General features: G+C 42.8%; 1 protein-coding gene across 4 annotated transcripts in view; it reads right to left on the reverse strand.

Annotated features, from left to right (window-relative positions):
- The window catches only part of HSD11B1 (hydroxysteroid 11-beta dehydrogenase 1), a 64,160-nt gene extending 40,963 nt beyond the window's left edge, over window positions 1-23,197 (reverse strand). For 2 of the 4 annotated variants that reach the window (XM_059412981.1, XM_059412977.1), the window contains exon 1: window positions 23,059-23,196. The gene's annotated coding sequence lies outside the window, so the exon portion shown is untranslated. Of the gene's footprint in view, window positions 1-17,370; window positions 17,485-23,058 lie in introns of those variants that run through there. The other 2 variants (XM_059412978.1, XM_059412980.1) reach the window with 2 other exon arrangements.
- Window positions 23,198-25,727: the final 2,530 nt, after the last annotated feature.

Raw genomic sequence — 25,727 nt, forward strand, 5'->3', positions numbered from 1 at the left:
TTTAAGTAAAATGGGAATCAAAAGACTTATGCCTTTGTAGAGTCTATATAAAGCATTTCAACAAAAGCCTTTTTTCTGGGTACAAAATTTAACCTTGGCTTCTATTATTCCCTGAATATTAGCTTTTTGAGGTCATTTGTAGGAGGGCTACAGAGAAATGTTGGTCCTGTTTCCTCTGTGGAAGGGAGGTTATGAATAGTCATCAACCAATTCCTCTCTAACTTTGGTAGGATTTTCTGAGGAGGGGGTGGGGGAAAGTCTTTATAATTTAAAAGATCTGCTGCTGTCCAGGCAAAATAATTCTTCTGCAGTGGGGGATCTAGGACACACCTAGGACATGGCACAGGAATGCCTAAAGCTGGCAGATCCTGCTTATACTTCTAGCCCAGGGATGTAGGATCAAAGCCAGCCTCACTGCCAACCTTGGGTACTTTTATTAAGTTCATTTCCTGGCATTCAGCATTTATATAAGTAACTTTCATACCTTGAACCCAGAGAATAGGCTGGATGCTCCCTGGACATCTTGTAGGGAAAGGGAAGTTAAAACAGGCAGATTTTAGGAAAATTTGCATTGGATGTGCAAATTTATTTTTGTGCTAAGTCTAATTTCTGTTCTTGCATCTTGTCAAAGGACTCCCTAAGGTTAGCTGTTATACTAATAAGACAATTGGGAGCTCTCTATAAAAAATATTTTTCTTCTAAAGAGAGCCAATTTAAAGAATCCATCACTTGGCCATTGAGGAGTAGGATCTATTAATAGCAACTCAAACCAATACACCTTTTAATGGCTTAACCAAAGACACAAGTGTCATTCAAAGAGGGCATAGATGGTGCAGCCGCCATGATCCAAAATTTACTCCCAAGATTAGTCTGAGAAAGAAAAGGTCTTCACTGCACAGGCAGTAAGGATGGTGTCTGGTCTTGTTGTGCCCAAATTCCGAGACCCCCCTCCCCCCCAAAGATGACCACCAGAGTCCAGAGTCAAAGCCAAACAGCAAGGCTTGTTTATTACGAGTTCGAACCCGGACCTCCGCGCACTCGTTGCCGTTGCCGGTGACACTAAGAGTCCTGAGCTCAGGATCACAGCACTTTTTATACACTATTTTTGGGGAGGCAGGGACTTAGCATACATCATAGTATCTCTTAACAAATCACTACATACCGCGGGAAAATCAAACAGCAACTCTATAATATGACTGGCGCGCTACAGAGCGGGAAATGGCTGGGAACAGATTATTGGTTAGGTAAAAGGGCTGTCTTTTTTCAAACTGCTTGGTTGGCACCTCTAGGGTATGTGTCACCTCAGGATTGGCCAGGGTCTCCCTGTCAAGCCGCGGGGTGCCAGATGGTTATTATCTCCCGTACCCAAAGCTGGGTGGGGGATCCGGGAGCAGTCACTTTGTCACGTCCAATTCTGGGTGGGGGTTTCTCTGGCTCCAGATGGCTGTTATCTCCCGGCCCAGAGCCCAGTGGGGGTCTGGGAGTGGCCACTCTGCTAGGTTCGATTCTGGGCGGGGGTTGTGTGGTTACAGAGTGCCTTTAGAAAGTTTGCTGGTAATTTTCCATCTCCTCATGGGTTAGCAAGTGAAGGTACAGAAGCAGAAATAGCGGTTATGGTTATAATTTAGGCATCTCAGTCTCTTACGGAATCATAAGAGTCCTCCAGTCACAGGCCACTCATATGTGATACTAGGCAGGTGCTATTGAAATGGGACTTCCCAGCATTTATAAGCAATGAAGGTTGAGAGGATGAAGGTTCCTATGGTCTAGACATGCTCTCATGGCGAACACCACTGAGAGGTGGAAAGGCCCAGGATGAAAGGTCAGGGGGAGAGAGAGAGAGTCGGAGTTCGATCTCTAGTCTTTTCAGCTAGCCACCAAGGTGTACCCTGGTAAACACATCCTTCAAATGATGGAGACCAAAGAGAATATTCTCATGGGTCACAAAGCCAAGCTCTTAGGACACAGAACAAAAAAAAAAAAAAAAAAAAGGAAAAATCTTATATGCCTCTTAACCACTTTAGCTAAAGCCTTGGGTCTCTTGTGGTGTGGAAATATTGGGGTTCAGAGCAAATTGTCAAGAGAGAATTCTTGAGAATGTCGTCAGCGCAAAAAGGTGGTTTTATTAAAGCACAGGGACTGGACCCATGGGCAGAAAGAGGTGCACTGGGGTCGTGAGAAAGTGGCCAGTTCTATATTTTTAAGTTGGAAGGGGATTAGAGAAAGCACAAACCTCCAAGGTAGTTTGGAAATAAGGTCTCCAGGACCCTGAGTGAGCTAGCTGTTATTTGGAAAAGGTCATTTATTACTGTTAAGTAAAAACTCAATCATGAGATCGTTCAGATGTGTATCAGTGGGCCATATGCTTGGAGGATGATTGCTAACATGTCTCTTGGGTAGAGACAAAGGAAGTTTTCCAAAGGAATTTCTATACGTTTAAAGTAGACTCACAGGATCCTGGGGCAGGGGTGCGGAAGATTGGGTGGAGGGGGTGGAGGAGGGGTCAGGCAAAAATTTCCTTTTGCCCTTAGCAAAGTGTCAACATTGAGGCCATTAAGCTCCCAGAGGAAGGTCACTCTGCCTGTTTCAAGGACTTGTCAATAGGCTGTAAGTAGTAAGGAAATTTAGTTTTTAAAAAGATTTTATTTATTTATTTGACAGAGAGTGAGATCACAAGTAGGCAGAGAGGCAGACAGAGAGAGAGGAGGAAACAGGCTCCCCGCTGAGCAGAGAGCCAGACATGGGGCTTGATCTTAGGACCCTGAGATCATGACCGGAGTAGAAGGCAGAGACTTAATCCACTGAGCCACCTGGGTGCCCCAGGAAATTTAATTTTTCTTTTGCTTGTTTCCCACATCATTTCCCCCTGAATAATTTTGACCCTTAAATCTTTAAGGTTTCTGAGGGTGGAAGGTCTTATCTTCTGTAGCTTTCTTCTGATGAATATGGGGATGGAGACATCCCTATCTGTGGGTCAACATTGGTCAGTTGGGGGTTTATACATATAGGAATTATGAAAGGCAGAGGCAGCTGAATTCAAGGGAGACCACATGCTGGATCTTCCCAAGTGGAAAGGAGCATCTGTTGGCTTGAGTTATGGCAGGAAAGGGGTCTCTGCACCAGGTGGGGAGACATGGGAGAAAACAGCAAACATGATTAGAATAACAAAAAGAAAAAAGAAGCCCAAATAAAAGTCCTTTGATAGTTGGCAAAAATCCTCTTGGAGTCCAGGGGTTCAACCAATCATTTAAAGAAAGAGAGGGATCCTTTTAAGTGCCAATTTGAGTATTCATGTCAGTTAGAAACCCAGAAATGTTTTTTGTGATAATCTGGAGTGTTATTATGATAGCACAAGTTCTACCTTGTTCAGCAATTAAAACATCTAATGCCATTCTAGTTTGTAAATCTGTTTTATGCATGCATGTTACTTCAGCATTTAATAGGGAAATGCTATTTTGAATGTCATTTAGGGCTTTGACTGTGTACTTATCAAGTGCTTCCATGCGCCAAATGACATCCTCCAGTATCAAAGAGGTTTGTTCCCTCTGAGTTTGATGAGGTTTGTTTGAACACTAGATGTTCATACCAATGAAACAGAACATATCCACTGTTGTCTTTCTTTCTTTCTTTCTTTCTTTCTTTCTTTCTTTCTTACTTTCTAGATTTTTATTTATGTATTTGACAGATCACAAGTAGGCAGAGGCAGGCAAAGAAAGAGAGGGGGAAGCAGGCTCCCTGCTGAGTAGAGAGCCTGATGCGGGGCCTGATCCCAGGACCCTGAGATCATGACTGGAGCCCAAGGCAGAGGCTTACTCCACTGAGCCACCCAGGCACCACACCCCACCGCCGTGGTTTTAAATTTGCAAGGTTGGATGGGTTTTAATAATATGTCTATGCCTCCAGGCTAAACCCAGAGTACAGTGGCCTATCCAGCCTGGGGGAAGCCACTGCCATGAGTCAAAACCACATAGTCACTGGTTCCCATTAGGAGCCAGCCATCCAATTCTGGTCCTCCTTGAGCGGCAGTCAGGATACCAAGGGCTACTTGGTTTTGGATCCTCCTTTCCAGAGGACTGTGGATGCTAGGCCCAATGTAAATAGTAATCAGTTGTTAAGGCCTGCGCTATTTGCTGAGTTGTTTGTATGATAAAAGATGGTCTGTTATCACATTGTAGGGACCAACGGAGTCCAAATCTAGGGACAATTTCTTTTAGCAAATTTTTGTCACCTCAGTGGTCTTTCCTGTCTTATAAGGAGAGGCCTCAATCCATCCAGGAAAGGTGTCTACATAAACCAGTAAGTACTTATATTCTTTACAAGGTGGTACTTGCATAAAATCTAATTGCCATTCCTCTGCAGGATACATCCCTGCCTTCCGACTGACCCTAAAAGAGGGCCGGGGCAAGTCTCACTCTAGGATTTGCTTGCTGCAGATAGCACATGATTGACCTGTTTAATGGTAGTGGTTAAGCTAATTCCACCAGAGATATTTTAAACCATTTGTTCCAGGGCCTTTTTACCCAAATGGATAGCTTGCTATAAACCTTGTATTACCTTTCATTGGTTATTTGTGGGTATAAAGGATTTTCTCTCCTTATTAAGAAGCCAGTCCTGTGCTTATTTTGTATATCCTCATTCCTGGGCTCTGTGAATTTCTTGATCTGAATAGACAGGAGTTACGGGCTTTATTGGAATTAAGACTGGCATAAGAATTCAGTTTGTTGATTTTGTGCTGCCTGCTTAGCTGTATATCTGCTAAATTGTTGCCTTTAGATTCTAAAGTCCTATCCTTTTGATGTCCTTTGAGGGGAACTACAGCTCCCTCCTTAGGTAGGCCTACAGTCTCAAGAAGAGTCATAATTTCAGGCCCATATTTGACTGGGGAGTTATGGCTCCGTAATAATCCTCTTTCCTTCCAAATTCCTCCATGGGCCTGTAGGACTAGGAAGACATATTTAGAGTTAGTATAGATATTATTCGAGGCCCTTCGCTAATTGTGAAGCACGAGTGAACACTCCTAACTCTGCTTTTTGGGCAGACGCATATGACGGGAGGGCTTTGGCCTCAAAATTGGGGTTAGACTGACTCATAGTGTACCCAGCATTTCTTATCCCCTTTTCCATGAAACAACCGCCATCAGCAAACCAACTGTCATCGTGTTTTCAATAGGGACTCTTTTAAATCTGGTCTGCTGGAATAAACAAGATCAATAATCTCTGAACAGTCATGTTCTAACGTGGGAATGTGATGGTCAGGCCTGGGCACAAGAGTAGCTGGGCTTAAAGTCTGACAAATTTTAAGTATTATTTCAGGTGTATCTAAGAGCATAGCCTGGTATTTAATAAGTCAGCCTCCCATCATCCATTGGTGGTTTTTGGTCTCTAAGACACTCTGGATCTGATGTGGAGTCATCACTGTCAGGGACTGTCCCATAGTGAGGTCTGATGCTTCCTCTACCAGGAGGGCTGTTGTGTGCTTGGCTAAAGCCTCTTTTTGCAATTTTACCTCCATAGAGGTAGTTCCTAGGACAAATATGGCAGAGGGATAAAACCATCAAGAAGCCTTCTTTGTTTTGGGTCTAGTCTTTATAATACCCTAATTACAAGAAATCACTGGGAAGTGGTAGAAGACTTGTCTCAGGAGATAAGGGTATCTCCAAATGCATCCTCCAATCCAATCATAAGGAAAATGGGGTCATCCATTATCTTCACAAGTCCATAGTTAACCCCATAGGGTGGGTTACACTCTGACTTTTAGGGAACGATATTGTCATTCCAGCCATACAGAATTGGTTAAGGTGTTAGTTGTGTTTTGCAGTTGTTGGGGAGTCAATTCCATTTTCCAGCTGCTCAAATAATCATATGCCCCTGAGCTCCTGTTACTATCCCCACAGAATAACAAGCATGAGGATTGTCTATACATGAGCTATAATGGCAATTTCTCTGAAGTTTACCTCAAGTTGTCTAGTTTCGGCAAACAGCAGTTAAAGACAATCAGAACTAGAATTTAACATCCACAAAGGTGTGTAATTGAAACATAATTCTTTCTCTCTATAATCACTCCTAATTCCAGAGATACCCAAATCAAGACTAATTCGTTTGAAAAGCAAGTCCATTTTTTTTTTTTAAAGTGGCCTAATTATTTACCTAAGTTCAGCAACAATAGCAACTGGCTGTATAGATTTTTCAAAATCAGCTTTTCTAGAAAGTTTTCATAAGAAACCTAGACCGAACTTTTAGTAGCCTCTCCAGGCCAGAAGCCAAGCCAATTACTTGCCATCAGACACACCTGCAATACCTGTAAATTTGGGTGAATTTCTCTTCTTGTGGTCCCCAAAGTAACCTGAGGTTCATGCACCTGCCAGGGAGTGATATTCTTTACTCACTCGGTGAGGCTGCTTGGAACTCTGTATCAGGCCAACATTTCCAAGGGGTTTTATGGCTCCATGTTTCATAAAGTCAACCTCAATTTCTCAAAGCTGTTTGGTCATATCTGAGTCTATGCATGTCTCTCAAATATGACATTCCAGTCAAAGTCTTGGTAAAATAACCAGCGTTTCCAATGGTGTCCTTTTACAAGGAGAACAGATTCTTATTGAACTTATGCAAATGAGTATGATTGCCACAGAAGAAAGAATACTTACTGAGACTTTTTGAATTTCAGAGGGTTCAGACAGAAAGAAAAGTTAAATGCCTCAGTTTGTTCACAAAGGAGTATTTTATTGTATTTTTCTAAGTCATAGATATCTTAAGAGAAATTTTCCTTAATCTAGAAGAACATTAGAGAACCAGCAATATTTTAAACAAGAGTCCAAAAACTATAATCATACTTCTCAATTCATTGAGTCCCATCTTACTGATTCTTATTTAGTTTGAATGTAGCTTTTTAGTTCTGGAAATTCTTACCCATTTCAGCTTTATGATCTTAAAGATATCAAATACTCTGTTTGTCCTAAAAATCTTTTTTATGAATCTCCTTGAAGATGAAACATGTTTTACAAGAGCATCAGAACACTTACAAATGACAAAAACTCAGAAATGAACATTGTTAATGAAATGATTTTGATGAGGAATAGAAGCCTGGCTGAAGACAAACCAACCCTCCTGCAACTCCCCCCCCCCCCTTGGAACATGTGTGACATTCTTCCAGGGACCTCCCAACTATCTTAATGTTAATACCTTGCTAGAGGGGAAAACCACCTTAGACTTGACAATGCCAGGGCCTCAGAAATCTTGTAAGTTAGTCCTTTAAGCATATGAAAGTCTTTTGAAACCTCCCTTTTCCTTACTTCCCCAAAATCCCCAAGTATATAACCACCACTCCTCAAGACCCCTGTGCAGCAGCTTCTACTGCCACGGGTACTGTCTCTGTGCTTTAATGAAACCACCATTTTGCACCAAAGATGTCTCAAGAATTCTTTCTTGGTGGTTGCCTCCAGACGGCACCCCACAGAACTTCACCTAGATTCCAAAATCCCATCAATATGAGTTCATTAGGATGCCATTGACAAGCAAATACACTTATTTCTGTGATAGAGAACACTTCAGTAATCAGAATATCAAGTGATGACCTTATATTAGAATGTAACACACCAAATAAACAAGCCTAATTAGTCAGAGAGATTTTGTTTATGATTTAAATCTTGGGAAAGTTCATTAAAGCCTTAGAAAGTCTTAGGCACATGCCTAAATAGGATTATAGATCACCAAAGACCAGATAAAGACAAAACAGAGCTACTGGTTTTTCCTTCAAAGAGAAAACATCTTTGTTCACATTTCCTCATCAAGAGCAGATCAACAATCCAAGAAAACTTGTCTTTTTAACAGAGAGAAAGCAGAATTCCAATTTTATACCTGTATATTTTTTAAAGCATTTATGTATTTATTTCATATATAGAGAGAGAGCTTGAAAGCATGGGAAGGAGGGGGAAAGAACCCCAAGCGGATTCCACTCTGAGTGTGGAGCCTGACAGGGAGCGCAGTCCCACCGCCCCAAGACCATGACCACCTGAGCCGAAACCAAGAGTCCAACGCTTAACTGACTTAGTTAGCCACCTCAGCACTCCACCAGTGTATTTTAAAAATCCATTTATGTCAACCTCAGTTCATCCTGACTACATTTAAATTTCCTTTCCAAGGATTTCCCTTCACAAACCTTCTACAACTTTCCTTTGCATTCAGATTTTTTCCCAATTGATTCTTCTCAAATTAGTCTCAGTTAGGGGGCCTGGGTGGCTCAGTCAGTTAAGCATCTGCCTTCGGCTCAGGTCATGATCCTGCAGTCCTGGAATCGAGTCCCGCATTGGGCTCCCTGCTCAGCAGGGAGGGTGCTTCTCTCTTTCTCTCTGCCTGATGCTCCCTGTGCTTGTTCTCTCTCTCTCTCTCTTTTGTTAACTCTTTCTTTCTTTCTATCTCTCTCTCCCTGTCAAATAAATAAATAAAACCTTAAAAAAAAAGTCTCAGGACAAAATTACCTTATTTTACCTTCCACAAAAATATATTCCCATTTCTTAGATCATTCTTATACATACAGAATTGCTTCCCTTATTTCCATCAGTCTTAATTACATTTAGCCGAATTTTAACCCTTAGAAACCTTAGTCTCCAGTGAAAACTAAATAGTAATAAATTGTGAACTGTCACACCAGAATTCTTTAGATGGCAAATTTACAGAAACATTTAAGCACAAAGCAGATTTTCCAACAGACCCAAATATCCTTAGTTTCTCTGCAATAAGAAGTCAAAAGCAGATAAACCTTATGTTTAGTAATCAACACTTTAGCACTTTATTCCATTTGGAAAATACCTAGATGTCCAGTGACTCCAATCCCAATTTAACAACCAAACAAAACTTTAAACTCAGGTTACCAAACATTTCGAATGCTATCATAACAATTACCCATGAAAACTTTGAGACGGACAAAACTAGCTATCGTCTTAAGTCATCTTTTTTGCTAACATATGGCAACAGAGAAAACATGAGTTTGACTTTTAATAAACCTTGGTAGAATCAAAGTTTTGTACTTGGTGCCAAGAATGCTAAAGACCTATCTATCTTAAGCCAACAAATTTAAATTAGTTTAAATATCAAATTATGTTCCGCCTGGGTCCACTTAAAAGCCAATCAATTTGTTCCCCATTGTCATTTTTACCTGCGGCACCGTGGGGCAATCTGAAGTGGGTGGTGTTAAGTCCGGGGGTGCTCTTCACTCCATGACAGCGAGGGGAGGAGGAGGAGCCAACGGCACCAGAGGCACTGACAATGGTATAGGAACCAGTTATACAGGCCCTACCCAAGGTGCTGCAGAAATAGGAGGAGGGGGAGGGAAAGGTAGGAGGCCAGGAGCTGCCAGAAGGCAGAGAAAAAGGGTTCCTTGTTCTAAACCTCATTAGTTCACAGATGAGCAGAAATCATGTTATGGGTATTGTTTGTTTGTTTGTTTTCCCCACCAAAGCAGAAATATCTAGTTGATGTTGGGGTAAAAAAGACAGGGCACTTCCCCGAAACAAAGGGAGTTTTGGCAGCTGCTTGGGAATATTCCTTAAAGTTCCCATCCCGAGGTACACTAACCACAGTTGGCTCCAATTGTAGCCATTAACCTGGGAAATGGATGAGGGAGAGGCTCCCACATGTATTAGGAGGAGAAATGGTGAGAGAGGGTCAGTGTCCCTTTCATCAGGGGTGGCTGGTTTCCTCCAGCAACCTGGGTTCTGGCAGGAGGAGACCTATTTAGATAATTATCACCCAGGATCTCAAGAGGGAGTTTACTGGCCTGTTTACTGACTAAACATGTTCTGGAAGAGGCTGTTAAATCCAGGTCCTGATTTAGAGCCACGAAGTCTTGTACCTAGGATATCTCTGTCCATTGCCCTGTTTCCTGCAGAAGAGATCTTACTGATCCTACTGAGGCCATGCAGTGTTACAGGAGATCTGTCCTTTCTTAAATTTTGCAATCGGAATTGTGGGTTAAAAGGCATTAAACCCACTGAATTTATAGTGGGTTAAAAGGTATTAAAAGGCACTAAAAGGGAGAGTCCTTGGGAACTGAAGAAGAGAGAAAATCCACCCCACCGCCCCACTCTCAGGTGGCAACCCATGCAGGATACGTCAGAGTTTCCAGGTGTCAATGTGACCTGTGGTGCCCCTCGAATGAAATCACTATGATCACTGCCTTGCCATTAAAGGCCCCACAGGAGGGAGGCTAGCAGCCCCCAGCTTCCCCATTGCATTCTAGACTGCAAATGGGTGCCAGGTATGGATGAAGAGACTGTGCCTTGCCTTGCCATGAAGAACCCATCGTTTTTAACCCATAGAAAACATTAGAAAAGTTTTACAAGGGGAAATTACCCAAATAACCTAAGTAGTTAATAGAGGACATTGATGGAAAATAGTAAAGATGGAAATTCATGATGGTGTAAGGGACATTCTAACATGTAGACTTTTACAACCAACTTCCCTAGGAAATGGTCCCTGTTTGGGTTTTAATTCAATCAGGTCTGGTTTTGGCCAGCTCTGAGTGGAGGTCTCCCAGCCAGAAGTGACTAGACCAGAGATGTGGAAGGGATCACATTGGACCAAAGAGGAGGAACTTCACATGGGAGTCCTAAAGATTGGCAGCCATCCTGGTGACTTAGGTGGCCATCTTGTGCCCAAGACAGACAGCTTTGAATAAGGACATGCGTAAAGAGAGGGCATCAAGTTTCTGGGTCTCATTTCAATTCTGACCACGGTTCTAAGTTCCAGCCAAAAGGCAGGCTTTCTCCTCCCCGTAGAGTAGCCACTGGAGGACTAGAGGATTGGAGGGTTGTAGCATGAACAATGGACATGAAAGTGTTCCAATAAGACCATACTCCTTAAAAAGGCCTTGAAATTAAAGTAAAGAAAGAGAAGAGAAAGTACTCACCAAGTTTGCACCGAAGCTCAGAGTCCAAATGAGAAGACTCAAGCCACATGTTTGGACACCAAAATGATGTTGAAATGTTGGGGTTCAGAACAAATGGTCAAGGAAGAATTCTTGAGAATGTCTTTAGGGCAAAAAGCCCTATTGAAGCACAGGGCAGAACCCACGGGCAGAAAGAGTTGCTCTGGAGTCATGAGGAAGTGGCTAATTCTGTACTTTTAAGTTGGGAGTGGGTTAAGGACAGCACAAACCTCCAAGGTAGTTTGCAAACAAGGTTTCCAGGATCCTGAGTGAGCTAGCTATTGTTTGGAAAAGGTCACTTATTACTGTTTAGTAAAAACTCAGTTATGAGACCTTTCAGAGGTATATTGGTGGGCCATATGCTTGGAGATGATTGTTAACAAGTATCTTGGGGGGTAGAGATAAAGGAAGTTTCCAAAGGAATTTCTGTATGTTTAAAGTAGACTCATAGGATCCTGGGGCATCAGGCTAAGATTTCCTTTTGCCCTTAGCAAAGTGTCAACATTGAGGCATCTGAGCTCCCAGAGGAAGGTCACTCTGCCTGTTTCAAGGACTCGTCAATGGGTTGTAAGTAAGTAGAAAATAAATTTAATTTTTCTTATGCCTTCACTTCCTACATCATTTTAGAACCACACAAATACTTAGGAGGGATGTGCCACAAGGCTGGGGACTGTGTGCTGTTTTACTGTGTATGCATTGCAGGGAAATTAGTGGGCAACCCAGTGTCAACCTAACACATTCCATGACCAAAGACACAAAGGACACAGACAAAGGAAAACAAAAACCATCTCTGGAAAGAAATGGATCAGTAACCAACGAGTTGTCTTAGCATAGTTAACCAGAGTTGCTAGACTCAAGGAACTAGTTCCACGAATATTTTGTCCTGCTAATCTAAATTTAGATAGAGGGAAAAAGGACTCTCATGCCACTGAACTCTGCCGATAGAGATTCTGGGAGACTGACATGGTAAGAAATCTTACCTTCTGCCAGCTGTATGTCAGATGTCCCAGGATCTTTGAGCAGTATCCAATGAGTTAAAGTATCCCGCTGACTATGTCAACTGTTGGGGAGTGAGAATATCCTCTCCCCTTCAAGGTCCTGAAAGACCCCTCCCCTAGAAGATAGATAGGATAACTAACCGCTTGTTTGCTTTTCTGTGAACCGCTGGCTTTTAGGCGTAAATTAGGTTATTAATTGCTCTTTTGCCCTTCTGTAACTGCTTGGCTTATAGAAATAATAGAAGACGCCATGATGGCGTTCCTACCTTCCCCCTTCTTGTTCCCCTTTCCCGCCTCTCTCCTCCCGCGCGGGCCCTCAGAACCAATCAGCTTGTTCCCCCTTCCCGCCTCTCTCTTCATGCGCGCGCGGGTCCCCAAAGCCAATCAGCAAACTCCACTAAGGCCTTTTTCAAAAGTTCTGTCAACCAATCAGTTGCGCCCCACCCAAAACTTGTTTGTACCTGTCTATAAAAACCCAGCACCACCCCAGCCGGGTGTGCTCAGCTAGCAGGAGCTGCTGACCACCCGCAGGCGCGCGCTGACCACCCGCAGGCACCTGCGTAGCAATAAAGAACCTCTTGCTGATTGCATCCAGTGGCAGTGTTGGATTCTTGGGTAAGGGGATCCGCGGGTCTTTCAGTCCTTCTGCTGGACTAAGAATCAAAGTGGCTTGAGACAGATTAACAGGAGAAAATCAAATTTACTTTCAGACATACAGTGAATCCACACAGACAGAAAATTCCAAAGACAGTGCGGCAACATGAGACTTACAAGAGCTAAGGAGAAGGGTAGAGTTCTGAAGAAACAAAGGGGAGAAAGACCATTAGCAGGAAGGTGAAAGGAGAGATTTGGAAAACAAGGATTGCCCTGTTATGCAGATAAGGTAAAGAGGACTCTCCTTTCTAGCTCTCTTCCTGGTACAAGAAGGCAGTTGGGGGGAGCTAAAGAGCTTTTCCTGAATGTGCTGGGTTTGGATTGCTTTTAACTCAAAATAAGATTCATGCCAAGGTAGCCTATCTTAGATTGGCCTCCCCAGGGTGTAACGAAGGAAACAGGCTGTTCCACGTGGGGGACGGGCAAGTAGGCAGGGCCTTAGAGGCATGGTTAACCTTGATCCATATTGAAACAAGAGCAGGAAAGAAATGAAGAAGGGTAAGAGTGAGCACTGAGTTGGGTTCCAGGAGTGTGTGTGGGAGAGGGGAGGGCTGGCTTATAGAACATTCCATGCCGAGGAAGCTGTGTGAGAAAATAGAAGGAGGTGTGAAAGAGACTGGCATGTTTGGGAAACTGCAAACAATTCCATATGGCAGGATCACTGAATTTAAGGGGTAGGTTACATGGTTAGTAATCTGCTTAGAGAAGTAAGCCGGAATCGCATCTTTAAGGACCTGGTATATCCAAGGCTGCAATCTGCAGTTGTGGCCATTCACTTCCAGACTTGGAACCTCTGCCCCCTGAGGTCTCCAGCCCTATTCCACAACTCTGCCTGTTTTGACCTTTTGTCTTCCCTCTTGCCATGTGTCAGAAATTCTGGGTCTCTGGTACTCCGCAGGCTCATCAATCCAGCCTCACTCCCTCCATCAACATTTCATTCCTTCTGTTATGCTATGCCCGAGCCTCTGGAGGCTTTTGACCTCTTGGAGCTAAGCTTAACAGTGTTACTGGGCTCTCTTTCCTGTCCCAAAGCATCTTCTTCCCTTGGATTCTGTCCATTTATATTCTCTGGGCTTTTTCCCCTACTCTCTGGTTGCTTCTTCTCAGTGTTCTTTGTAGGTTTCCTTCCCTTTAGGATTCCTTGGATGTTGGAGTTGGCCCTGATTCTGTTCTCACTCCTTTCTTCTTTCTCTTCCCTATGGGATTTCCCTCACTCCAATGGCTCCAGTTACTATTTTTGTGTTGGTGAATCTTAAAAATCTCTATCTCCGGTGCAGCATTGTGTCAGGTGGTGTAACCATTTGCTTGCTCAACCTCACCTTTTTAATGCCTTTTTTTAAAAAAATTTTTTATGGTAGACATCTGTTGCATTGTTTATTTTATTTTATTTTTTTTACAATACCCATTCAATTTTTAAAATTTAGTTTATTTTTTAAAATTTCTTTTCAGTGTTCCAGAATTCATTTTTATGCACCACACCCAGTGCTCCATGCAATACATGCCCTCCTTAATACCCACCATCAGGCTCACCCAACCCCCCAACCTACACCCTCCCAAACCCTCAGTTTGTTTCTGAGAGTCCACAGTCTCTCATGGTTAGTCTCCCCCTCCAATTTCCCCCAAGTCACTTCTCTCCATCTCCTTATGCTCCACAAATGAGTGAAACCACATGATAATTGACTCTCTCTGCTTGACTTATTTCACTCAGCATAATCTGTTTCAGTCTCTCATCCATGTTGATAAAAAAGTTGGGTATTCATCCTTTCTGATGGAGACATAATACTCCATTTATACTGGACCAAAGTCCAGTATATATGGACCACAACTTCTTTATCCATTTGTCCGTTGAAGGGCATCTTGGTTCTTTCCACAGTTTGGTGACTGTGGCCATTGCTGCTATGAACATTGGGATACAGATGGCCCTTCTTTTCACTACATCTGTATCTTTGCAGTAAATACTCAATAGTGCAATAGCAGGGTCCTAGGGAAGCTCCTCCTAAACTTAACCTTAAACTCAACATGCTGAAACTAACCTGATTTTTTTTAAACAGCTTTTTTGAAGTACAATTTATATACCAGAAAATTTTGTGGTAAGTGTCCGATTCAATAGCTTTTAATAAATTTATAAAGTTGGGAAACCATTCCACAAGAGAATTTCAGGACATTTTCCTCACCCCCAAAAGATCTCTTACCCATTTCCAAATATTCCCCGTTCCCATCCCCAGCCCCAGGCAGCCAATAATCTACTTTCTGTCTTGCGTATTAGTGGAATCATTAATACATGATCTTTTGTGTCCGACTTCTTTGACTGTAGCCTAATGCTTTTGAGCTTCACCCATATCGCAGCATGTATTGGGACTTTGTTCCTTTCCATTGCCAAATCATAATTCATTGTATGGATATATACCATATTTTGTTTACCCATTCACCAATACACACATTTGGAATTTCCACTTTTGGGCTATTATGAACAGTGTTGCTATTTGCTATGAACAGTGTTGCTATCCACACAATGCGTGGACAGCCTTTGTCTACATGTTTTTATCTCTTGGGTTATATATAGGAGTGCATTGCTAGGTCATATGGAACATTTATGTTTAACTTTTTAAAGAAATAGCCCAAGTGTTTCTGTTAAGAAACAGCCAAACTGTTCTCCAAGTGACCTTGCTATTTTTACTCATCACCTCCTAGGGATTTCTATTTCAATTAATGGCTACACCATTCATCCAATGAATACTCCAGAACCTTGGAACTCCTTTTTTATTCCTCCTTCTCCTTATCCCCAAATTCCATTACTCATCAAGTCTAGTCAATTCTACTTCCCAATTCTATCTCTAGACCCATCGCCTAATCTTTGCCTTCGCTATGACTGTCCTAACTCACGCCACTGTTATTTTCTGTTTTAGGAATCTCCTCATTCTTCTGCCTGTCTCACCTTCTATAATCCAATCATTAAAAAAAAAAAAAAAAAAAAAAAAGGCTGTGAAACATTTGACATGTGCAAAAAAATCTGAACCATTATAAATAATTTATAAAGCATAACAATAGAGTGAAAGCCTTATGGGTCTCCTACCATCCAGCATAACCATTGCTAACACTTTACCATTGCCAGCACTGCAGATGTGCCCCATGAGCTCTACTCCACCCAGTTATTCTTCAGTGGCTCCTTATTGTTCTTAGGATAAAGTCCAGACTTGCTATTTTAGCTTTGTAAGTTTTTCATAAGTTTTGAAATCCTTTCCCAGGGACTAATTATCTACCCACCCCATTCTTTTCTTTCAGATTCTACCATTCAAAATCATCTTCCCTGTCCTCCCTTGGACCACTCGGCATTTTTCATGTCACAGCTCCCATCACTTGGCATTCACAGTTGTTCGTTTGTCTGTTTTTCCCAACACCTTGCTCTGGGACGCAGAGGCCTGGTCTGTCTTGCCATTGTATCGCCAAGGTTTTGCATGGTGCTTGGCACACAGTAGGTACTCAGAGAGCATTTTTTGAGTATTTAAAGGAAAGTGATTTCCATACATCCAGATAATGATGGCTGGTAGATATTTGGAGCTCAAGAGAAAGGTCTAGGCTAGAGATACCGATTTGGGAGAATTAACTCTTGTCAGTAAAATTAAAACTGTAGGAATCAATGAGACTGCCAGGGACAGGGTGAAGGGTACAAAGTGGGGATAGTACACTAACATTTATGGTTCAGGCAGAAGGGGAGAGCCAGCGAAGGAGGGCAAGAAGGATCAGGAAGCAGGATGACTTGAGAAAACAGGTAGTCTGTGGGGGAAGAGAATCTCAATGAGATGGGAGAAGCACAGCTTTGAAGTTTTGGAAGGTCGAGGAGGATGATAAAGTGCCAAGGATAGGTTGGGTCTTGCATACAGGAGTCCCTAGAGACTGTGTCAGAAGGTTCTGGGGAGCTAAAGCCAGAATTCTATGGGGTGGAGAATAAAGCACATGAAGAGCAATGAGTTAAGCTTCCATTCAAATGTTTTTGAGCAACTTTTCTGTGCCAGATCCTGTGCTAGGCTGAGCGTATGTTCAGCTCCTGAGAAAAATCCAAGAGTCCACAGACAGGTATGATGTACAGGCTCTGGAAGAGGGGACTCCAGAGGGTACAGAGAGCGTGGATATTGAACACTTTGTCTTCTACTTCCAAATTCAGGGAGCTCCTCAGCCTAAGGTGTTCCTTTCCTTTGAGTTTTGGGAGGCAGATGGATGTGCAGCTCCCGTTCATCCATATCTCTTGGCCAAGCTGGAGGAAGGAGGGGAGGAAAAACTCCTTAAGGACTCCTTTTCCTCGGGCTTGACTACAGTATGTACCTCTCACTGTCATTTCTGCCTCGTCCAGCTCCCTCCTGATCTTTATATATTCACACACGTAAGGCAAGAAAGTCTTTCCCCCGTTGGTTGACTTTTCCATTGCCGATCTGACCCAGAGGGTTCAGGAAGTTCTGGAAGGGCTTGGAAACCACCCCAGGGGAAACATGACCTCATAGGAATGGAATGAGTTTTTAGGTTTGGGAAACTAAGCGATTTAACAGGCTTCTGCCAGCAGAGGGAGCCCCAGGGCTGGGAGAGAAAGATCCGACCGCAGGGTTTAAAATGCGATGGGGGCTCCTTTCGGGCGATGTTTTTAGCAGTCCAGAGGTATTTATGGGTTAAGTTCAGATAACGGGATGAAAGAGAGAGGGAGGGAGAAGGATAGCTTCATAATACATTGACATGTACACAGAAGCGCGCGCGCACACACAGACACATCACATTTCCCGCCCCCTGACCCCTCCCTAGACGCACTCACAATTTCGGCTTCCAGTCCAGTGGTTGCTGCACCTTTGCTGTGCAACTGAATCATCTGGGGGAACTAGGGGCAGGTTTCCAGGCCCCCTCAAGGCCGGTGGAATCAGAACCGGCAAGGGCAGGACCTAGGCATCTGTATTTTTACAAAGCTCCTCAGGCGATTCTGAAGTGAATGTGGAGAGACTGGTGAGCTGCTCTGGGTAATTAGGTAAATACTTTAACTATAGCTTGTTCGGAGACTTAATTTAATGGCTCCAGGCATCAACATGTTGACTGCTAGCTAGAATGGAATCCGAGGGAGACCGTTGTTAGGACTGAGCCATTTTCGCTCTTATTTTCTTTTTTTAATAATTTTTGTTTATTAATATAATACAAGAGGAGGGTTTAAAAAGTCACATGGCACCAAATGGGTTATAATGAATAACAGCGATCCTTGTTCCTCCCTTCCCCGTGCCCTAGTCTCATTCAAAGGCAATCACTGGTTTAAATCTTACTTTTTCCTCCCTCTGGGAATCAACTCCATATTTTTAAACAATATCTTTTCATGGCTGTTTCTTGATTTTGCAATTTTAGAAATTGTGCATTTGATTACCTACTAAGGAATATTAGGACTTTGCTTTTTCTTACAAGGCTCACATGCTCATTTCCTGCCTTTTAGATTCCTAGAACCATAATAGCACAATTTTTAATTAAATCAATAGCCGGTGTTTATATTATTATGATCAATTGTTTACAGCACAGCAGTATAATGTACCGTGATTGCATTTCTTTTTTTCTCTCCCCTTTCCTCCTGGAGTTAATAATCCCCTCATTTTTGTTTTCTTACTGAGTCATCCATATTTTCCAAATGCTCTGATAAGAGCTCTACAACTCAAATAAATTGGTCAATTTCATTGAATAATCTAATTTTTTTCTTTGGAGACATCCCTCCTGGAGCCCCAAGTCATTCTGTTCCAGTATGAACTGGGAGCTTGACAAGCTGTTATCTAGGACTTTCCCTTTGCTGACCACCTGGGAACTCAGCCTTTTTTCTCTCTTGGCTCACTTCCTTATGAATGGTAGAGAAATGTTTTTGACACCTTGGATGCAGGAGTGATATTTCACATTGAACATCTTTATGTGGCATGAGTCCATCAGACGTTGGCCAGGTAAACCCCAGTGAGGCAGCTCTGTCTGCTTGTTTAGTTTATATTCCCCTCCACTCAGTTTGTCTGGGTAAGGATTTCAGACTGAAGGTGATTTTCTCTTGGAATTGGAAGACTGGGCTGAACTGCATTTCAGTTTCTAGCTCCAGTATTATTCACTGAGAAGTCCAATTGCTCTCTGGATTCCTAATCCTTGATTTGTGAAGTGTTTTTCTTCTCTTTAGAACTTCAGGGATCCCTTTATTCCTGGGGTTCTAGCATTTCTAATCATGTACTTTGTGGAGAGGCACTTTTTTTTCCCCTTCCACTCATTGTTTTGGGCACCTAGTGGATCTTTTCAATGTGGAAATTCAAATCTTTCATCATGGGAAATTTGGGAGAAATTATCTTTTTATTAATGTATTCCCCTCCACCTTCTCTTGTTCTCTTCTTGGAATTCTTATTAGAAGATGTCCGGGAACTTGGACTCACCCCGTAGGGTTTTATTCTTGTCCCTTCATCTCCCTTTTGGTCCTACTTTCCAGGAGATTCTGTCAATTCTATCTTCCAGTGCTTCATTTTAATTTTGAAATTTCTAGTTGTATTTTTATTTTAAAAAGCTCTTTCTTGGGGCGCCCGGGTGGCTCAGTGGGTTAAGCCTCTCCTTTCAGCTTGGGTTGTGATCTCAGGGTCCTGGGATCAAGCCTTGGCGTCCGCATCGGGCTCTCTGCTTCAGTGGGGGAGGCTGCTTCTGCCTCTCTCTCTCTGCCTGCCTCTCTGTTTACTTGTGATCTGTCAAATAAATCAATAAAATCTTAAAAAAAAAAAAAAAAAAAGCTCTTTCTTGGGATGCCTGGATGACATAGTTGGTTCAAGTGTCTGCCTCTTGTTTTGAGCTCAGGTTGTGCTCTCAGGATTGTGGGATCAAGCCCAGCATAGGGCTGGCTCCCCACTCAGCACAGAGTTTGTTTGTGATGTTCTCCCTCTCTTCTCTACTCCTCCCCTCCCACTCTCTCTTAAATAAATAACTGAATCTTTAAAAAAAAAAAAAAAAAAAGCTCTTTCTTGTTTTCCAGTAACTTTTTTTTTTTTTTTTTGGAATAGTGGCTTCCTGATCTTTATGCATGGTTGCCCTGTCTTCTTTTACCTCTGGGAAAATTTTAATGTTGTGTTGGCTTTTGTTGTTAATGATTTCCTCTGCTCTCTGGATTACTTTGTTGGAGTCTCCATCTTCAATGCCAGAGACTTTCATTCCATGCTTAGAGCCCGTTCCTTGGCTGTTGGAAGCTTTGGGTGTGAGGGCAGGGCTTGTCAATTGCTGGATTCTGCCGGAGGGTAATCCAGAGAGTGCTTGGCAGTGTCATTGAGGGACCCCCAAATGTCAGTGTCTGTGGTCTTCTTTCTACAGGGCACTTTCTACAAGGAGGCATCTTGGATTCTTCTGCCCTAGTGCAGGCTTGAGTAGGATGAAGGATAAACTGCGCTGTTCCTGGTCCGGGAGCTGAGCCAGGACAAGGGGCTGGGGAATCTCATCTTTCAGAACTGAATCTTTCTCTAATCCCTCTGTTTCTCCCTCTGTGCCTACCCCACCCCGTGCTTTGCCCGGCGTCCCTGAGCCTGGTGCCTCTTTGACCAGTATTTCCAGAAAATCGATTTCCCTTTTTCACTGGGGGGCAAGAGAGGGACTCTGGAGTGTCTCCTATTTCCCCTACTCCCCACCCCCATCTCTGGGGCTGTGTGCTGAGATGCCTGATAGCCCGATCCCTGACACTCTCCTGCACTCTTTGGCCTCTCGTGGGCTTCCCATCATGGGCCCTTGGGCTTCAGCAGTCTCTTTGCATAGCAGTGTCAGCTTTGCATAGTCACTTATCACTCATCCATCCACTTTTTATCTTCCAAACAGTGTTGACATCTCTCATCTGCCGTTGTTTCTATTCCAGTTCTCCTTGTCCTTGTGGTTTATAGCATGTAAATTCTTCTACTGTGCTCAGTGCATTTTATCAGGCAGCAGAAATTAATGTTTGTTCAACCGCCACATTTAATCCTAAATAGCTTTTTTGAGTAGCTGGTCAGGCTTGACATGATGGGAAGCTTATAATAGTCACATCTGTTTCCCCCGAGTTATTCGAGACTCAGGCACATGGAAATGAAATGTTCATTAAATCATTTTAATGGAAGAAAACGAGGGGAAATATTTCATTTGTTCATTCATCCCTTTCACCCCCCCAAACATTTAACGAGTACGAGCATATGCCCAGACTGTGCTAGGTGCCAGAAAATAAAATCTGAGCAATATTTGGTATCTTCCTTCAAAGAAATTATAATTAATTATAGGGAAGGTAGGCAGGTAAGTCAAAGCTCACAATAACATAATAATAATATGCTATCATAGGGGTGTTTGCAAAGGGTGCTGTAGGAATACAGAGTAGGGTGTCCAAATCAGTCCAGATGCTGGGAAAGGCTCCTGGGAGGAGGTGGCCCTGAAGCTAAGTTTTGAAGGAGAAATACAACTAACCGAGATGAGGAAGATGGGCAAAGGGCAACCCCAATAGAGGGGACTGTGTGTGTTCAGGCAAGGAGTCTAGAAATAGCATGACATGGCAGAGGAACCTCAAGTAGGTTGAAATGGCTAGAGAAGGGTCCCTGCTGGGGAGTGGCCCAAGTAAGAGCCTAACGGTCACTGACTATAAATATCTACATTAGTCCAGAGCGTGAGCCTGGGCCGACTGATGAGAGATACAGAAATAATAATATCCTATTCCCTCTGTGAATTTGAGCCAATTTAAAAAATGTTATTTGTAAAATGAGGATACTCATTTAATGACATTACATAAAGAAATGACACAAAATGCTGGGTCCGTGGCAGGAATTTAAAATATTCTAGTTGTCTCCTGACAAACCTGCCTTCAATCTTTCCTCTCTCATTCTCTTTCTCTCTCTCTAGTCCCCTAACAGTTATAAAACAGATTCTGGAAAAGCTTAACTCTTAGGAAACTCTTTCCTTCTCTCCCATTCTGCTAGGCAGGGGATTACTTAAGCATCTTTTAACTGAGTATTTTTTTAATCAGCAGATGCGGTGTTTATGAGTTCTTGGGTGTCTGGGGCACCTTCCTGTAAAGTCTGGGTGTCTTTTTAAGGGCCCTAGGGTGAGACCCGGAGAAATGAATTCCAGTCTCCTCTCCACCACTAATATATATGTGACCTTGGGCAAGGCCCTTTCTCTGTCCTGGCTCTGATCCCCTCAGCTGGCAAACAAGAGGAATTAAATTAGATTACCTTTAAGGTTTATTCCAGCTCAGTAATTGGATGCAGGGAGCTTTTGGTTGTACCGATACTAATATAAAGAGAGAGGTAGGATTTTTGGATTTTTACTTTCATATCATCTATTTTTCCTATCATATGATATTTTCATATATCATGAAGAGGGAAAGGCAATTCTTTTCCAGTCTTGGCAAGCAGGCAGAAGTGGGATTCCTCACTTCTTACCTCTCCTACCTTCCCGCCCTTTCAGCTTCTGACGGATTTACTCACACAAACCCCAAAAAGAAATGCTGGCACAAAACAAAACAAAAACACAAAAACCAATAAAAAAAACCTTCCAATGTGTCCTTCTGAATTGTTCTGCACTGTTGGGAAAGTTGGGGGAGCTGGGACTCTTAAAAACCAACTGTTGTGAAAACACATCATCATCGTGTACAGTCCCGGTCCAAAGCCCGAGTCCAGCTGTTTTAATCGCCCCAAGTGACTGCATGGGCCAACGACAACCTTCTGGTTGGTCTGGTCGATCCATGGCAAGTGAGGGTTTGGGTAAATCGTGGGGGTGGGGAATGGCATTTCCTGTTCCCCTTGGGTTTCTCTAACTGACCAGAAGGAAGTGCCTTGGAATTCTCCCTGAACAGGCCCTTTTTAAGGCTCAGAGGGTCCGTACCCTGAGCAGTTAGCCTGGACTGGGGGTAAGGTACAGGAGAACAGCACATGCAGAATTTTGATTGACACCTTTCGGCCTCCCTTGGTCTGTTGAACAAGACTTCTTGCGATATAATGGAGCCTTCCTTGAGGCTCCAGGTTTCAATACTAATAATATTGGGGGGTCCGATGACTGGCTGTAGCCTGCAGATATCGGCGTTCTCAGCAATTCCCAACACACAGCCTGGTGTTTGTGCTCGGTCATCGGTTGAAAGCCAATTTTTAAAAAAATGCTTACGACCTGCAATCTTTGTACAATTTTAAAAGAACAGGCAGACCTTTTAGAACTATTTTTGCAACTTTTTGTTCCAACTTTACTTTCTGTCCCAAAATGATCAGAATGCTCCCAGTGCCAGTAACAGACATCCCGTTCCATCTGCGTCTTATCATATCTTCCCTCCTACACATTGCAAATCTCATCGGGCATTTTTTTTTTTTTTTGACCAGCATTGACATTGAAATCTCTCTTCAGCCCAGACCTCCAGTTTATTCCAATAGATGCATTATTTCAATAGCGGTTTTCTGGGGGTCTACTGTGTACTAGGCCCCGGAACAAATAATGATGCTATTATATATAATGTGATTTTAAAAAGTCTTACCTTGAGGTTTCAACCAAATTTGACTTCTTTTAATTGATCTCCTGTTTCCTTTTGCTTCTTTTCTCCCTTTCCCTCCTCCTCTGCTTTCCCTTCTGTTTCATCTCTCTCTTTCCCTGCGGTTTCCCACTCTTTGGGGAGGGGCAGGATTTCCTGCTCCGAAGTTGGTTGGTTTCTGGGAGGAGCCAGAAGACCTGCTTTGGGCCTGGAACCAGCTGGTCTGCCACCTGATACAAGAAGGTGAAACCCAGGCCAAGGAAGAAGGGCCTTCTGCTAGGACAGAGCTTGCGGCTGGGAGGTGCTGAGAGAGGAGCCCTAAAGGGAAGCCAGAGCGGACCAGTGGGTCAGTCCTGGCAAGCAGGCCCAGGGGTTCAGGGCTCTCCAAGGGACAGAGCACCCCAGGCTGGAAGTATTGAAAGGGGTCCTGGTTGCCCTGGAGACTTAGCCATTACTGGTATTACTGTTGTTAGCTCTACACAGGCCAGAGGCACAAAGGCAGAGCCCCTGTCCCACCCTCAGCAAAAGCTCTTTGCTCCAGCTCAGATCCCTGGCTTTGCCTCAGGGGGAGATACTGAAACAAGAACTGGGTTTGAGCACATTCTCCTTCCCCACCGGAGGAGACTTTAGGATCCCGTGTACTCCGTGAGACGTGTGTATCTGCACATTTTTCAATTATGAACTCCTCAGGGAGTCATCTAAGTGACAAAAACAATTACGGTGATCACATCAATAGGAGCAGGGAGTAGACAGTGGAGGGGAAGTCAGGAGCCTGCCGTGAGATCCAGGTGGGGTAGGGGTTCCCAGTCATTCCAGCCTGATTCACACCAATTAATGATGGAAGCTCATTCCTCAGTTTAGAGGTTTCGTTCTTTTGGACTAAGGCATGGACAACAGTGTGCCCATACAATGTTCACTGTCTTTATCCATTTATTTATTCACCATTCAACAGATATTTAATGAGCACTTACTCCATGCCGGGCACTAGGGTAGAAGCTGGGAGTAGAGGGTTAGCCAAGCTAGCCATGGGCCCACCCTGAGGACGGGTATAATTGACATGGTCGCACAGTGGTGTCTGAGATCTGGGAACAGAAATTTAGAGGAAGGGCTGGAATTGTTGGGTGCTAATGTCTCCCTTGAAACTGCATCACTGGATAGATTTTGGTTCATCATCTTTCTCTTTCTTAGTCAAATGGGACATTGTTTCTTTCAGCAGTGTTTCTCCTTGCAATAACTAACTGTAAGTATCCCTCTCTAGAGGCTCCCGATTCTTAGAGGATAGACTCAGTCAGTTGTTTTATCTAGAGAACCATAATTCCTATTGATTTCTAGCTTATTTACTTTCTAAGTCCCTGTGAAAATGCTTAGACCCAAATCGGACATTCAGGATTTCAATTATTTTTTCCTCTCATTAAATCTCCTAATTTATATTTGAGCCCATTAAAAGAAAGAAAAGAGAACTGAAAAAGACTAGTCTCCTTTATTTCAACTGTTGGGTCTACTCCAACATACTCTTTGAAAATTTCCTGAAGTCTGTTTTCATTTTTATTTAATTTATAATTTTGAATCCTCGTCCACCGTCCCTTTGAAAGAAAGGCTTCTGGAATTATCTTTTGTACTGTATTTTCTATTTTTTCTTGCTCTCTTTAGGCACTTTTTTCTTTCATTTTACATGGCTGAATTATTTCAATTTCTCCCTTCTTCCCTGCTGCTTTTATGTATTTTTTTCCAGCTGTAGTACTAAGGATTAATTGAACTACTTGGTACAAGTCTGTAGCCCAGAGCAATACGTACCTAATAAAATCCCATTTAACAAATGTTTACCCAACTTCTTTAGGTCTAGAAAAATCTTTAATTATAACTCTTAATATGGCTCTAGACCAGGGCTTAAATTAGGTCTTTTTTTAAAAAAAATTCAATTTATTTAAGTCGAGAAATGAAACAAACAAAAATCCCTCAAAACAGTTCACCCAGCTTCTCTACGACTGCTTTCTGGTTTAGCAAGGTTGCAATATGATTGCTTTTTTTCCCGAGAAAATTCTGATGAAAGGATGGCTCATCTAAAAGATCAAGCAAAGATGAGTGGAAAAAGAGTAAAATGAAATAAGGGTGGGTTTCAGAAGGCACGAGTCCTTGAGAGAGACCATAGTGGAATTAGAATTTTGTTATTTAGGCCTCAGCATATGAATTAAAGAAGCAAACTATTGATTCTTTTGATTTCTGGAGTCCTGCTTAACCTGTATTAGTTTATTCTGGGGGGTTTTCTCTTAAATGAATTAATTTACTGATTTTGACATGTTGAAGTTCCTCCATGATGGCCATTGTTCTAACTCAAAGGTTTTGTCCTTTATCAAAGTAAGCATAAGAGTTAGGATTACAGTGCAGCTTTACATGGGAAGGAGGAGTTCTTCTAAGAGGAGTTTGCAATTTTGACATAGAAGAGCCCAGAAAGACAAAAGAGGCTGTTTAGCAACAGTGTGTGCTTGCAAGTGGTATCTTGCATGCCCTTCCTAAACAGAGGTTAGGAAAGGGCCATGCAATCCAATGACCTGACAATGTTTGACCCTGGAATATAGACTGAAAGTGTATTCCTTCACACATTGACAAGACAGAGCATGCTTTCCTGTAAGTTTTGTAGGAGATCCAAAGCTAAGTTTGGCCAATTACCTTTTCCT

Source organism: Mustela nigripes, chromosome 10 (genome assembly GCF_022355385.1).
Source record: "Mustela nigripes isolate SB6536 chromosome 10, MUSNIG.SB6536, whole genome shotgun sequence".
NCBI lineage: Eukaryota > Metazoa > Chordata > Mammalia > Carnivora > Mustelidae > Mustela > Mustela nigripes.